This window comes from Centropristis striata, chromosome 7 (assembly GCF_030273125.1).
Source record: "Centropristis striata isolate RG_2023a ecotype Rhode Island chromosome 7, C.striata_1.0, whole genome shotgun sequence".
NCBI lineage: Eukaryota > Metazoa > Chordata > Actinopteri > Perciformes > Serranidae > Centropristis > Centropristis striata.
In genome coordinates, this window is record NC_081523.1 from 10,354,052 (window position 1) to 10,367,783 (window position 13,732).

Sequence of the window (13,732 nt, forward strand, 5' to 3'; positions counted from 1 at the left end):
AGAAAAGAGGAAGGCTGAGGCTGAGGGTGTACAGTGCTGATGGACCGTGTCAGTCTGGCTCTTTAATTAGAATCTGGAAAGTTTCTTTATCACTAGAATTTGCAATTCTCAGCTATTTCACTGCAAATATTAATAGACTACTATTACATTTAGCATGTAGGAGTTGCTGTAAAGTTGCACAACATTTCCATGGAGCATAGAATGTGCATGAGTTGTTTGTATCATGGAAAATTTAAGTAAACCGCATTTTGTGCTTAAATGACCTAGCTTGGTAGATAATTGCATGCTGGTGGTATTTTGTCTGATAAGATGTTCCTCTGTGAAAAGTCAACAGGCTTCCCTCCTTTTCTGCCCCATGGTGCTTGTTAGCTGTGGAATTTGGAGGGTCTGTGTATGAACAATCCAGGTCAGATAGACACTGAAGTGGAATGAGAGATATATGGAAACTCGCGTCCAGGAGCGATGTATGGAGAGGAGTTAATGTGCAAGATGTCTGAGTTTTGATGTACAGTATTTTCTGGCAACTTGTGACCATGATTCATTTGTTTCTGCGCACTCCCTCCAAAGAGTAAGTGGAGGATTCACATCTTTATTACCAATTTGTGATTAATTTAATGCTTCATATCCAGCTGTACAGACGACTGTAGTGAGAATGAGTTGATCTGCAGGGGCAGCTGGCTGTAACTTCAGAGGCTCTCAGTCATGACAGACAGCAGCTGGATGGCAGAGAGGAAATCTCAGCGTCTGCCTTTGAGACTTGCTGTATCTGATCTAAAGAGGAGTCTGCCTGACGAAGCGTCTCCCGAACAATAACAGCATTGGTGGCCAGGCTATTAACAGAACTGTCCCGGCCCGGGCCAAGTGGTGCCTGCTCCTCCTCTACTGTATCCACACTTACAATGTAATGCTGTAATCCTTCCTGTGAAATTTATTATGAAGACTATAAATCTTTCCAATCCTGCGTCTCATTTCCCTCTTTAGTTGTGCAGCTGGGAAGACCCAAGTTCCTCTTTCCCTTTTTCCTCTGCCAGAACAGCAAAATGTTTTCTCTGATGCCTGCGGCGGCCTCTGTTGCTTCTCCGCTGCTCAGTAACCTTTGAGTCCAAAAAGCCAAGTTCCTCCAACAATCTGGGTCACACTTTTGGCCCATATTCCGCTTGTATTCCTGCCAGAAGATGAACTGTCTCAGATCTCAGATGACACTGATATTATACTAAACCAAAATGTTAAACATGTCAATTTCTTGCTGGTGTATTTAGACTGTTTTTATTGATTATGTTCTACTCTCTAATTTTTCCTTTGACTGATGTTTTGACGCCGTTTCCACCTTTTTAATTGATCTTATTTTGACACTCCCTCCAAAGGGTCAGAGGTCAAACCTTAGTAATGGAATCTATTGCCTGTAGTGATTGCAGCGTGGACCTGTTGACCTGAGCATTGTCTACGTCAGCCTCAGGTTCAATAGCCTGACAGGTTGAGGTGACTACGGTCAGTGGTCTTCTGTCATTTAACTGCTCTCTGTGGAATGTTACATCCGCACAAACGCATGCCTGGAAGGGGCCCTTAAAAGCCGTAGAGTCTAAAGTCAAAGTGTGGCATAAATTTGACTAAATTCCTTCACCTGACATGGTCAATTATGTCGTTGTAGTTGCACTACAAAGGAATTTGTGTTACGACAAGTGTCATGACACTGTCAGGTTGGAGCTTTACTGTGAGAAACTACTGCATGTCTGTGTTAGAAACAGTAATATCGGTTGATTTAGATCGTGTTGAAAGAGTAAGAATAAAAGGAAAGCATTGGACTTACTTAAGTGTTCAAGCACAATTTATCACCTCTGGGATTTTTTTTGCGTAGGGAAGTGTCTCCAGTGCAGCAGCACTGATGACAGTCCAACCAGCTGAGACGTTTACTGCTCTTTTGCTCACTTGTTGATTTAAATCTATCTATTGTGTCTTCATGTCTTCAATTGATCACCATTGGGGTTTCTCCCTTTTTTATTTTATCTATGGAACTCAAAGCCAGCACAGGAGCAAAATATCATTCGCATGCAAGGTCACGCCATTTTTGACATCCATCCATAAACAGTGTCCAACACAATAGACTGTAGCACAGTTTGTCAGACACCGGAGTTCACATCGCTGCCTTCCAGTTGACAATCTGACCGCAGGAGAGTTCAATCTCCAGACCCTGTGTGGTTTCCTCTGCTTGGCCATGGAGAATTCTTCACTACCTCCTGTTTACACTTTACACTGGAGGCCAAAGAAAGTGATGGGGACCGGGGAGAAAATGCCTCAACACCGCAGGGGGCATGCAATGTAGCCTGTTTTTAGACTGGAGTCATCCTGCTATTGTGGGTGCTTTACCCAGGAGTGGTTAAGGGGTCCGCAGAGGAAGAAACCAAGCACACTTCTGCACAGAGCAATCAGCGCCTGCAGACCAGAGCCGATGAAGGATCACGTCTGCAAAGGAGAAAGAAAGCCACTATGACTGGAGCCTGGAGGCAGTTGCTCTCCTCTGTAAAACATTCCCTGTAAGACAGTTAATGATCAGAACACACATGCATGGGTGAGTTTTAGTGTATAGTATTATTAGAGTGTTGAAAATTGAGATCCATATGAAAGAAATTTAGATAAGAGTCACTATGTCAAATTGCACTTCAAAAAGAAATCTTGGCTGAAGTTCCCACATTGTTTATTGTGTGTGGAGTGCCAACTGTGGATTTTATCTGGCCACGCTGTCCTGGGTGGAGAGGCAGGGTGTGGACATGTCTTAACCCTGTGTCTCGTATATGAGAGACTGGTCTGGACTGGGAGACAGCTCTGACCAGTGCCCTCCTCTCTGCTCCAAGGAGGTCCGGCTGATGGATGGGCTCTAATCAGCAGCAGACAGACCTGCCACAGGAAACATCTCCCCATCACGTTTACGGAAACCAGCACTTCTCCAGAGACCTGCTGATAGCCACAGAGGGAGAGGGGGAGGGAGCCGAAAAACAATTGGATTCTCCCTCATTTTCTGTAAAGAAAATCAGCAGACAGTCTACTGTTCACTGACCGGCATATGATTTACAGGCTTGCTGCCAAATGGCGTCCACGAACAATGCAGCTGCACGGAGCTTGATTAACTTGGAAACAATTGCCAAAAACGTATTTTGAGAATACGCGGCCTGTTGATTTCTCACTGCAATCTGTGTACAATTCCACCACCTCATAAAGCAATAATTCAACATTTTGGGGAATATGTTTATTTGCTTTCTTGCCAAGAATAAAATGAAAGGATTCACACCGCTAAGTGTAAAATATGAAGCTAGAGCCACCAGCTGGTTATCTTGGCTTAGCACAAAGACTGGACACAGGGGGAAACAGCTAGCCTGATAATATTACCTGTCCAACAAGTCCTCCAACCAGTTTGACCACAAAGGTCATTTGTTCCTACCCCTCAATACAACCCACCGGAGTGTTTCCTTCATGAGTACCCCTACCGCTGGCAGGAAATCCTTTTGGTTAGGATTAGGCACCAAAACTATTTGTAAACGTTTAGAAAATAATCTTGATTTGGGTTAAAATATATATTTTGATACGCTACATAACTACATAAGTACATGACGTAGGTATGCACATTATATTGTTATGTTGAATTTAAATTAAGGCAAAATTGACTCATAGTCTCACATTTAGCATGAACAATGATTTGTTTGACTAATCCATCCACCCTGCCCTCTTACGTCCGCGGACTTTGTCGCTCTTTATACTTACATACACTGTCACCTGACTTCCTCCTTTGCTACTGTCATAATTACTGTGACAAGTAGAGGTTGTATTGTGCAGACAGTGAAGGTGCAGCACAGTACAGTAAATCTCAGTGGTAGCAACCCACTCATTTAACTCTGCGAGAAAACTCATTTGCATCCGTTTAAATCTGCTAGAGGGAAGGTAATGCATATACTACACCAAACAAAGGTACATTACTGATGTAATTGTAAATTAAGCAGCAGGTTCCTGTGCATTATGCAGGAAGGATGTTAAGGCCAAGATAAGGGCCATTGAGATGCTTTATGTTAAAGGGACTTTCTCCAATATACATACGGCAGGGCATTAATCTTAGTAGCTACATGTTTCCTGCCTCTATTCATACCATGTTTGTTTGCTAGTGTGACAAAATTATAACCTGAGCCAAGGGTTGTAGCATTTGTTACTTTAAGTCAGGGCTAAGTGTATCTTTCCTGCTAAACCCCTCCTCTTCATGTGTGTCTACAGGAAACACCTGACCTGTCGGATTCTGTTTTGCGCTTTGTGTCCTGGCCAAAGGGCTTTTCTGCTTCTGACAGGTGAGGCTTCTCTCCTGCGAGACAAATCCCCCCCCAAAATCCCCCCTTCCATGTCGGGATGAGCGAGGCGATGAGTCGCCATTCGCTTTACGTATGAATAGACCGATCAGTCTGCCATGTTGGAATGCTGAGAGCTGTTTGCCTTTTGGGTTCGTGAAAGCCTGTCAATCCGTATTGTGGTAGCAGAGATTATCCCTGAAAAGAGCCTGGGTGTCCTCCGCTCTCTCGCTTCTTCTCAAACTCTCTGACCTTGATCTTGCTGTCAAGATGCCTCCTGCCCTCTGCATGGACCCATGCAGTCACACTTGCACAGATATGAGGGGGAGAATCTCTTCCTTTAATCTTGGAGGTTTCTGTGTGACGGGGATAAAAAATGCTTTCATTTTTTGCATGCAGTCACTATAACCGAATTTTGAAGTTAGGTCGTTTGTTCAGTCAGATATCACCTGTATTTCCTTGAACACAATTTTGCATATGTGTTTTAAAGTCAGTGGTCTGTTCAGGCTCATGAATAGGAGCTAAGAGAGCAGGTTTGGGCTTGCCCTCTCATCCCTAATCCTAAAGGCCCCCAGGGTTGTACCCAACTCAACCATCTGTTTAAAAAACACTCAGTTTCCATGATACTCAAGAAAACAGGTACATGGTTTCCTCCAAGTTCTGCTCAATTTACAAATGAAATACTCCAAACTTCAACTGACACTGAAATGCAACATAAAGTGTGATCTTTCGGGAGGGACCTGTAGAGCAAGGGTCATGAACAAGGGCACCCCTCGTTGATGAAGGCGCACCACCCTAAACAAAGACCAACAAAGGCAGGAAGGGCTGAGCCGTTGAACCCTACACCCATAGCATCAATCGTTTGCATAGTGTCAGTGCAGTATGATGGGTAACGCTGAATGTTTTTCCTGTTTTAGTGTTCCCTCTCAGGAGATTCTCCCTCTGAAGCTCACTTGGGGTCTGCAGTGAAATGTAAACAACTCTCAAATCATGGCTCTGATGTGGCTGTTTGGACATCAGAAATGTAAAGGTGTGAATACGCTGTTGTGGGAGGCTTCTTAATGGGTGGAAACCATTGTCACACACTTTCTTCTACTTGGCTGCAAATTAAGGAAAACATTAGTTCAAAACAGGAGGGAGGCTCCTGGTTTTATCCAAGCTAGCAGCTCTAAGGATGATTGGTTGGTGTTAGGGTTGCAAAATTCTGGGAATTGGGAAACTTTACATGGGGATTAAGAAGAATTTAGGGGAATTAACAGCAATTTATGGGAATAAATGGGGAATTTACAAAATTGAAGGCTGGCCTTTAACAGGGAACTTAAATGTAGTTGGGGAAATATATATTAGCATTATCTTGACAAAAACAACTAGCTTTCATGCAAGTACACTTGAATATCTATGCTATTCCTCAATCAAATGCACATAGCACACTGCTTACTGCAGGGCTACAGAGGCCACGCCCCCTCATTGTCAATTCAACATTTACATGTTGAATGGGACTTTTTTGGAGGGAGAGGTTTTTTTTTAATGTAACAAAATAATTAAACTTGATAATATTATGCTTACAATTAAATCTGTTGAAATGTTGTGGGTTTTTTTTATTTTTAATGCTTCCAAAATTCCCCAGCTTAACTTCCCATGCATTCTGGAAATTTACCGGAAATTTTCCACCCCTTTGATGAACAAGTATTGGATGCCATTGGCCAAAGTTGTGGTTGGTACCTGTTACATTGCATACTGCATACATCATATACAAGCTGAGCCGATATGAACCGTGAATTTTTAAATAACAAAGCTGCCGTCAGTAGCAACTGGATTTTTCTTTAATTCACTGCCCAAGAATTTTTTTTAATGAATGGCAGCCTGCAAAACCTATACCATACATTATGCACAGTATACCTTATAACTGATGAAGTGCAGCCGTACCCGCCTGCACTGAGGGGGTTTTATCCACAATGGAAAAGAGAAAAGTTCTGTTGCCAATGGAATTAGTGGAGTCAAGCAGAGTGGTACTAGGCGGTGGAAACATAGCATTAGTCTTCAAGTCAACCATGTTGAGACACAGTATATGTGTTCGTGGTCAGTTGCAGATCAAGATAAATGAAACTTAACAGCTTTGCTCTACTGCTTTGTGGATGTGCCTGGCTGTCACAGTTGGACAGAAGAGATCATATTGCGAAATGGTTCTTCCAGATCGTTCAACAGTACATATGGAAGCCATACACATAACGACGTAACTGCAAAGATTTGTGAGGAGGTATGAGGCAAATCATATTTCATATCCAGGTCAGCATTAGCCACAGCTATTACACAAATACACTGTACTACACACTACTGATTCATATTGTGATACTGTGGATGGATTAATGCTCTATAGATGGAAGGTTGTCACTTTTGAGTCATGCTCAGCTTAATGCTGAGCTTGTTTTTTGTGGTGGTTAGCAGTAGATGAAAGGGGGGACGCTGTTTGGGCGGCAGAGATGTGGTCTCTGCAGCTGTTTGTTTCAGCTAAGTCATAGCTGGGTGAGTATGGGGGAGCGTGTTGCCAGCCAACATATGCTGGCATCATGGCCACCCTGACACCCAGGTCATAGAAAATCCTGGTAGCTCAAAGGATTAGGCCACGTGCTGTATTACGAGTATACATTTTAGATTTTATCATAGGCCATAGCATCTTTTCTTGCCACTCTTACATGCTTTTGTGTTAAAAAAATGTCTTCTCTATTCACTAATAATGCAAGAGGTCTTACTAAATCCCTCAGCTGTGTTTTGAAGCCCTCAATCCTTGAGCGAGATGAAGTGCAACAACATGTGCTGAGTTCCTAGCATGTGGATCAACCCATTTTGGAGGCTGAAATAGTGCCGGGCTTTGTCCAAATATTTTCTTAGAGTCCCAGCTTCTTTTTGGAGGCACTTACCCTTCCCCACGCAGAGCTCAGAAGAGTGACACATGGCTTTGACATTGACTTTAGGCCTGTTTTGGGATCGTTAAAGGCCAATTTGTCAGCATTTAACACGAGGCAGACAGTGAGATGTGTTTCAAGGGGGCCTCACATCTGGACCTTTTGTGTTTTAACAGTGTCCCGCTTCCTCTTTTAGAAACCTGAAGTACGTGGATAATGGGAAGGCCACGTTCCACAGCCAGTTGGTCTCGTTTCATTAGCACGCTCTGGCCGCAGACTCTTATTCAAGCACAACCTATCCCTGCTGGCACAAACCTACCTCCTTCCTTTAATTACATTTTATGATAATAATCAACATTTTTTATGAGTTAATGCAACTATCAGCTGCCCCTGAAGGGAACAGAGTAGTGTTAGTGAGGGGAAAGCCTTGTAGAGTTGTACAGTAAGCAGAGATGGATAGACAGGCAAGACGAGGCCAAGGTCTGCTCTGGCAATCAGTCACTGTGAGGGCAGCTTGATTAAAGGAAACGGACTGAGTGGAAACTTTTGTGTTTTTTCAGTAGTGTTTTCAACCTGTCTGGGTGATAGCAACAACAAAACAGATGCTGAAACAATTAGGGCAAGTCAGAGGATGTTTTTACTCCCACTCTGACCCCCCCTCCTCTCGCCTTGTGATTGCACATCAAAGTTGTCGACAGAGTGTTAAAGTTGATTTTATTGTTTGACTCCTTAAAGCAGTTGTCACTCTTTAAAGGAGCTGTAGCTTCTGGCTGCAGACCAGCTGAGAGTCCAGACAGCCTCAGAATAGACCAGTGCCTGCAAAGGCTCAATGTGGAGTGGTGGGATCTACTCAGTCACAATAGCACACGGTTTCAGCACCTAAAATGTGTTGTACGATTTTCCTCCTTATTTTTAGTTGTATTTATGTATTTAGCATCGCAGAAAACACTTTAGTTTGAGACTCTGTAACTATAATGTGATGCTCCAGATGGTTTGAGAAGCTGTAACTAGAAACAGGTAAATATTTTGTCCCAAATTAATCTTTTTAAGAAAGAAGAAATTATTTCATTCATAAGATCAGCAAAATATTTTCCTTAAATTTGGCTTCACTTGACCTGCCTGACAGCTCCACATGACATGAATAAAAGTGTGAGTATGTAATGTGTATGATGCACTGGCAAGGCGAATACACACACACCCTATGGTTTGTTTGCTCTGAGCAGGGAGAGGCCCGGCCTCGTCTCAGAGGTGACTGATTTACAGTTTGTTGCTGTCTGTCAAACAGCTGACAGATGGGGAAAGCAGCGCTGCCTCCGCCACCCTGTCGCCACTCTGAGATGCTTTGCCGTCGCACCAGTAGCAAGAATGCTGAGCAGCGCTCCTTAAGTTTGATGGGAAGGTTAACAGCTACCATAAAAGTGTAACAGTACAGCATACGTTTTTATTGTTTTGTACCTGTGATGACCACTGAACCTAAATATCCTGTTAAAGGCTGTTTGGAACTGAAACCGAACTGTACCTACATGACCTCAGCTGCTCAGCTTTGAACGTTTTTTTTTTATTCTTGGAAAAACACTGTCATAAATGTTCCCGAAATAAGAACAAAAATGTAACCCAGGACTTGTTTGTGATGAAATGGCAGCATTGGACGTCATTGTGGTTATAAATCTTCTGAGATAAAAAATAGTCTAAATATTTCTGACTTGCTCACAGTGTGGGACACAACTTGCCTCTTGTTTTAGTAGTGTTTTTTAAAGGATGCAGTGTTGGGTTGGACTTGGTATTTCACTGCCATAACTGTGCTGTTTTTGTGCCCTGCTGCATAGAGCACATTTTTAGGGCTTTAAAGCAGCAACAAGGAGTTGCAACTGGTTAGGAAGCAGTCTCGATTTAATACTGCTGCCTCTATATGACCTACAGTACATAAGCAAACAACACCATCAGCTACTTCTATATAGTTATTCTTAATATCTGTCAACAGGTCTGATTTCCTACAAAATAAAATGAAACCATTTTTAGCAAGAACACCAGATTAGTCTATGCTTACATTTTCCAAGTTTGGCAGAGAGTAGTATGTTCTTTTCTTTGTTTTTAAATTAAATAAAGTAGTTATGGCTGATACTGATGCAGTATTAGCAAATAGAAAAAGAAAATAATTAATTGAAGAATAGAAAATCAGCTAAAAAGGATGTAATAGTGCATTGGTGATATTATGAGCCAACTTTGGTTAAACAGAGCAACTTTCATTCAACAAATGGAAAGAACTGCAGGATTCGAAAAGATTTGAAACACATCCTGGATTGGCCCTCTTCCTCCTAGACAGATATGTTTTATGTCTATTTTTTTAATGTGATGCATTGCAAGGCAGGGATTTACGTCTATATATGAATTTAGGTTGGTCCCCATTATCATATTACAATTATTAATCTAACACAGCCTCAAATACAACAAGATATATTAACTCATGGATATGCATCCTGCAAACAGCTGTGTTTAAAACAGAAATTAGCTGTGCCTTTCTTTCACCCCGTCTCAAAACGCATGCATGAGCCAAATCAAGATTTTTATGACAAGAGGAGTTGGTTCTCATGGAAACGTTTGTCCACACATTCTGCCAAAATCACACAACATGAAGGTTTCTTGTAGTTGCTTTAAATTATATAACAAGTAATTGCAGATAGAAAAAACACTGAAAAAATTAGAGGCCAATGCTTGTCTGAGTTTTTCTCACTAAGCGTTTTCGTTAGAGATTCTGTCCTGGTCTTTCTCAGTGCCAGTCCGGTCTGTGACGGCTCTTTCATTCCTGTCCTGAAGGAAATGATCGTATGACAGACAAAAGTTCCGCTCAGACGTTGCGAGACTTTGAACGAAAGTCTGCACTGTCTGATTTTTTCGCACGGGCTGCTGTTTGGGTTTCCATTTTGACTTGTCATAACAGGGACTGGATTTGGGTTTCTGTGTCTCCAGTTTAAAGGAAAACAGGCAAAAATCATACCGGAGCTTATTGATTATGAGATCCAGACATTTCCTGTAACTTCAAAATAAATCTCCTGGTGGACCAATTAAGAATAAGCATCCAGCTTTAAAGAAACAGCCAGGATTTCCTAAAAGCAAGCCAGATAATTGACTTTGAATATCATATCACACTCACATCCATTGCAGAGAAAACTTGCAGTGAAAAGGCAGTTTCAGTATAATTTGTATTGTAACAGAGTAAGCAAAATGTGAATGTGAAAGGAGAGCCTAATTTCCTCCTAATTGAGCCACAGGGTTTTTGTTTTGTCAAGAGATTTCAGACCAAATGGAGTCAGATTCCCACAGATCTCCTGGGATGATGGGAGGGCCAGGCTGGAGTCTAGCAGATCCTGGAGATCCCAGCAGTCCCCCCGGCTCCCTAATCCCTGTCATTAACTCTACTACACAGAGAGAACTGGCCGGCCTGCCAGCCAGTACCCTCTCATCATCCCCGTTCTAATTCCCTTTATTTCTTTACTCACATCCTCTCTTTCATTAGACTCATCTCCCGCTTCGTCATTTTCTCCTGTCTTATTGTTTCCTACAGGATTTCCTTCCTGATCTTCCCCAGTGAGCGCAGGTGAAACATTAATCTTAAGTGCTTCACCTGCACACTTCATTAAAAAAAAAAACAGCTTGTCTGATAGAAACAATAAACCCTTTATGCATATGGCATATACAGTCATGGAAAAGTATTAGACCATTGTTTTCTTTAATCTCTTGTTTATTTTAATGCCTGATACAACTAAAGGTACAGTTGTTTGGACAAATATAATGATAACAACAAAAATAGCTCAAATTAGTTTAATTTAAGAGCTGATATCAAGACATTTTCCATGTTTTTTTTATATTAACCAACATTATTCTCAAGAAAACCATGGAAAATGACTAGATATCAGCTCTTCAATGAAATACTTATGAGCTATTTTTGTTGGTATCATGATATTTGTCCAAACAAATGTACCTTTAGTTGTACCAAGCATTAAAATGAACAAGAAATTAGAGAAAACAAGAGTGATCTAATCATTTTTTTCCATGACTGTATATAAAGCAAGGGCATAACTTAAAGTAAAATAAAGTTTTTTTTATTTTGAAATTCAATCTGAGCTCCTTCAAAAAGTCTATAATAAGCTGTGTAGCCAAAATATACACACTCTGACCTTTAAGAACAAAAATGTCCACAATTTAAGCACAAATTTTAATCTTAAAGGCCATACACTGCAAATTATTTGTTTTTTACCAAGATAAAAAAAAACTATCTTTAGAAGTATTAGATAATTTATCTTGTTTTAAGAATTAATTTCATTTTTTAAGTGTTCAACATGCTTATTTATAGATTTATCAATCTTAACTCAAGAAATCTTGTCAAGTGAAATGATCTGTCCATGCAGCAAGATAATTTCCCTCAGTTTTTTATGTTTTTATCTTGTTTTTAGACACCCCTTTTTTGCAGTGTAATAGCTTCAAATTATGTGTTACATTATGCCATTACTTATGTAAGGCTTTTAATCTAGAGCCCTTGCTTGAAAATTACACCATTTTCCATTATATCATGTATTCCCTTTTACATAGATTATGTTCTCTGAGCTTGGTCTCACAACTACAATGCAATTTCACGGCCCTCTATGTTTTAAACTGACACACATGCTCCTTTTTAGTGTGTGTATGAGACACACCGGGCGTTCCATTTACGGTTTCTAATCATTGACATCATATATTTTCTTTTTTCCATGGAAAACAAGTGGCATTTAAAGGGGTACAATTCTGAAAATGAATGAATATTTGATAGTTCTGATCAGGACTGATGTTGGTGAGGGAGTTGTGAGGAATTATCTTGTCACATCCTTTCATATAACCACAAATCTGACCTATTTTTAAAACTCTATAAGAAAAACAAATGTTAAAAAATATTTATATTATCATTCAATCAAGCCATCTCTTAAATAAATACCGTACCGTAGGCAGCTATAAAACAAACGTCTGACAGAAGCATCTCGGTTGGGGAGGATAAACTGTCCTATTATAGCACATCCTGTGGGGTTTGCTGTTTTGTCCATTGACACACACGCAGTTTAGTGAGAGAGGATGAGTCTGGGGGTGGTCCAGGGTCCTGAGAAGGGAGAGGGGAAACACCTTGTGACCCCCTTGTTCCTGACCAAGCTACTGGAGGGATGGAGGAGCGGAGAGCACCGCCGAACAGCTGCAGCATCGATGTGGGTCAATGAGATGTTTTTAGCAAGGTTTGTACGGGTGCTTGAAATCCTTGAAAATGCTTGAATTTAAATGTTGTATTTTCAAGGTTTTAAAAGTGCTTGGATTTTGGATAAAGTGCTTGTAAATGCTTGAAATTCTTACTGTATTTCTCTTGCAATCTGACTATATCCATCTATAGACTATAGATAATCACATGTTCAATGTAAAAAATAATGAGTAGCCTATCTGAAATGAAGACCGTTCGCTGTTGGTATGGTTAAGTGAATTCTCCCCCTTGTAGTATGTAAGTACTCGTCTAAAACATGCAATTTACAACAGGTGTAAGATACTGGAAAAGCTTGAAAATTGACCTTGAAAGTCCTTGCTTGAAAATGCTTGAATTTGACCACTGAAAAAGTGTTCGAACTCTGTTTTAGTTTACATTGAACATCATTATTACCTGCTTAAATCTGTTGCATTCGTGATGTATCAAGAGGCAAATTTAAGTTCAGCCGAGGCTCAAAAAGATGTCACAATAACCCCGCCCTCACTGTGTGCATATTGTTTTGTTATTTTCTTGGCAGACGTGCAATAAGGAAGGTAGATAAGTCGTAAATAAACAGTCAGTCATTTTGTTTCTCGTGGCAACAACAGTAATCTGCTGCTGTAGTTTGGTCTGTCTCTGCCATGTTTGGGTTTTGATATAGATGTCAAACCCAACTGTCTCCCAGACACAGACAGCATGACTTCTGCTGCAGATAAAGCCTCTGCTCCATTTGAGCCATCCAAGGAAAACGTTGCTCTGGTTTACGCGTATGTTCACTTCTTATCTCTTAATACTGCAGCACCAAACACATAAGGAGCAACAAGCTGATTTAGCATTGCACTCCCACAGTACAACATTGTTGGAGTTACGGTGGACAAAAAAAGTACAAAAACATAATTGGCACAGTCTGCAAGCCTCCCTGACATAAACCTCAGACACATTGTTTTGACAATATTTTTACGTACTGTAACCTCCTATTCTATGACTGCAGGCGTTAGCTAGATGTCCAAAGTCTCATTTAACTTTATTGATTCTTGTAATTGCCCGAGTGCACAACGAGTCATCAAACAATTAAAATGTTGATTGGTTCTACAGTAAAAGAAGACAGAGATGTTGATGTAAAAAACAACAACTCTGATACTGATTGTTTTTAACTTATATTTGACATAATATCAAGAGATACATGAACAATTAACATTGACACATGATTCATACTGAGTATTTTTCATTACAAGAGACTTGAAGGAACCATC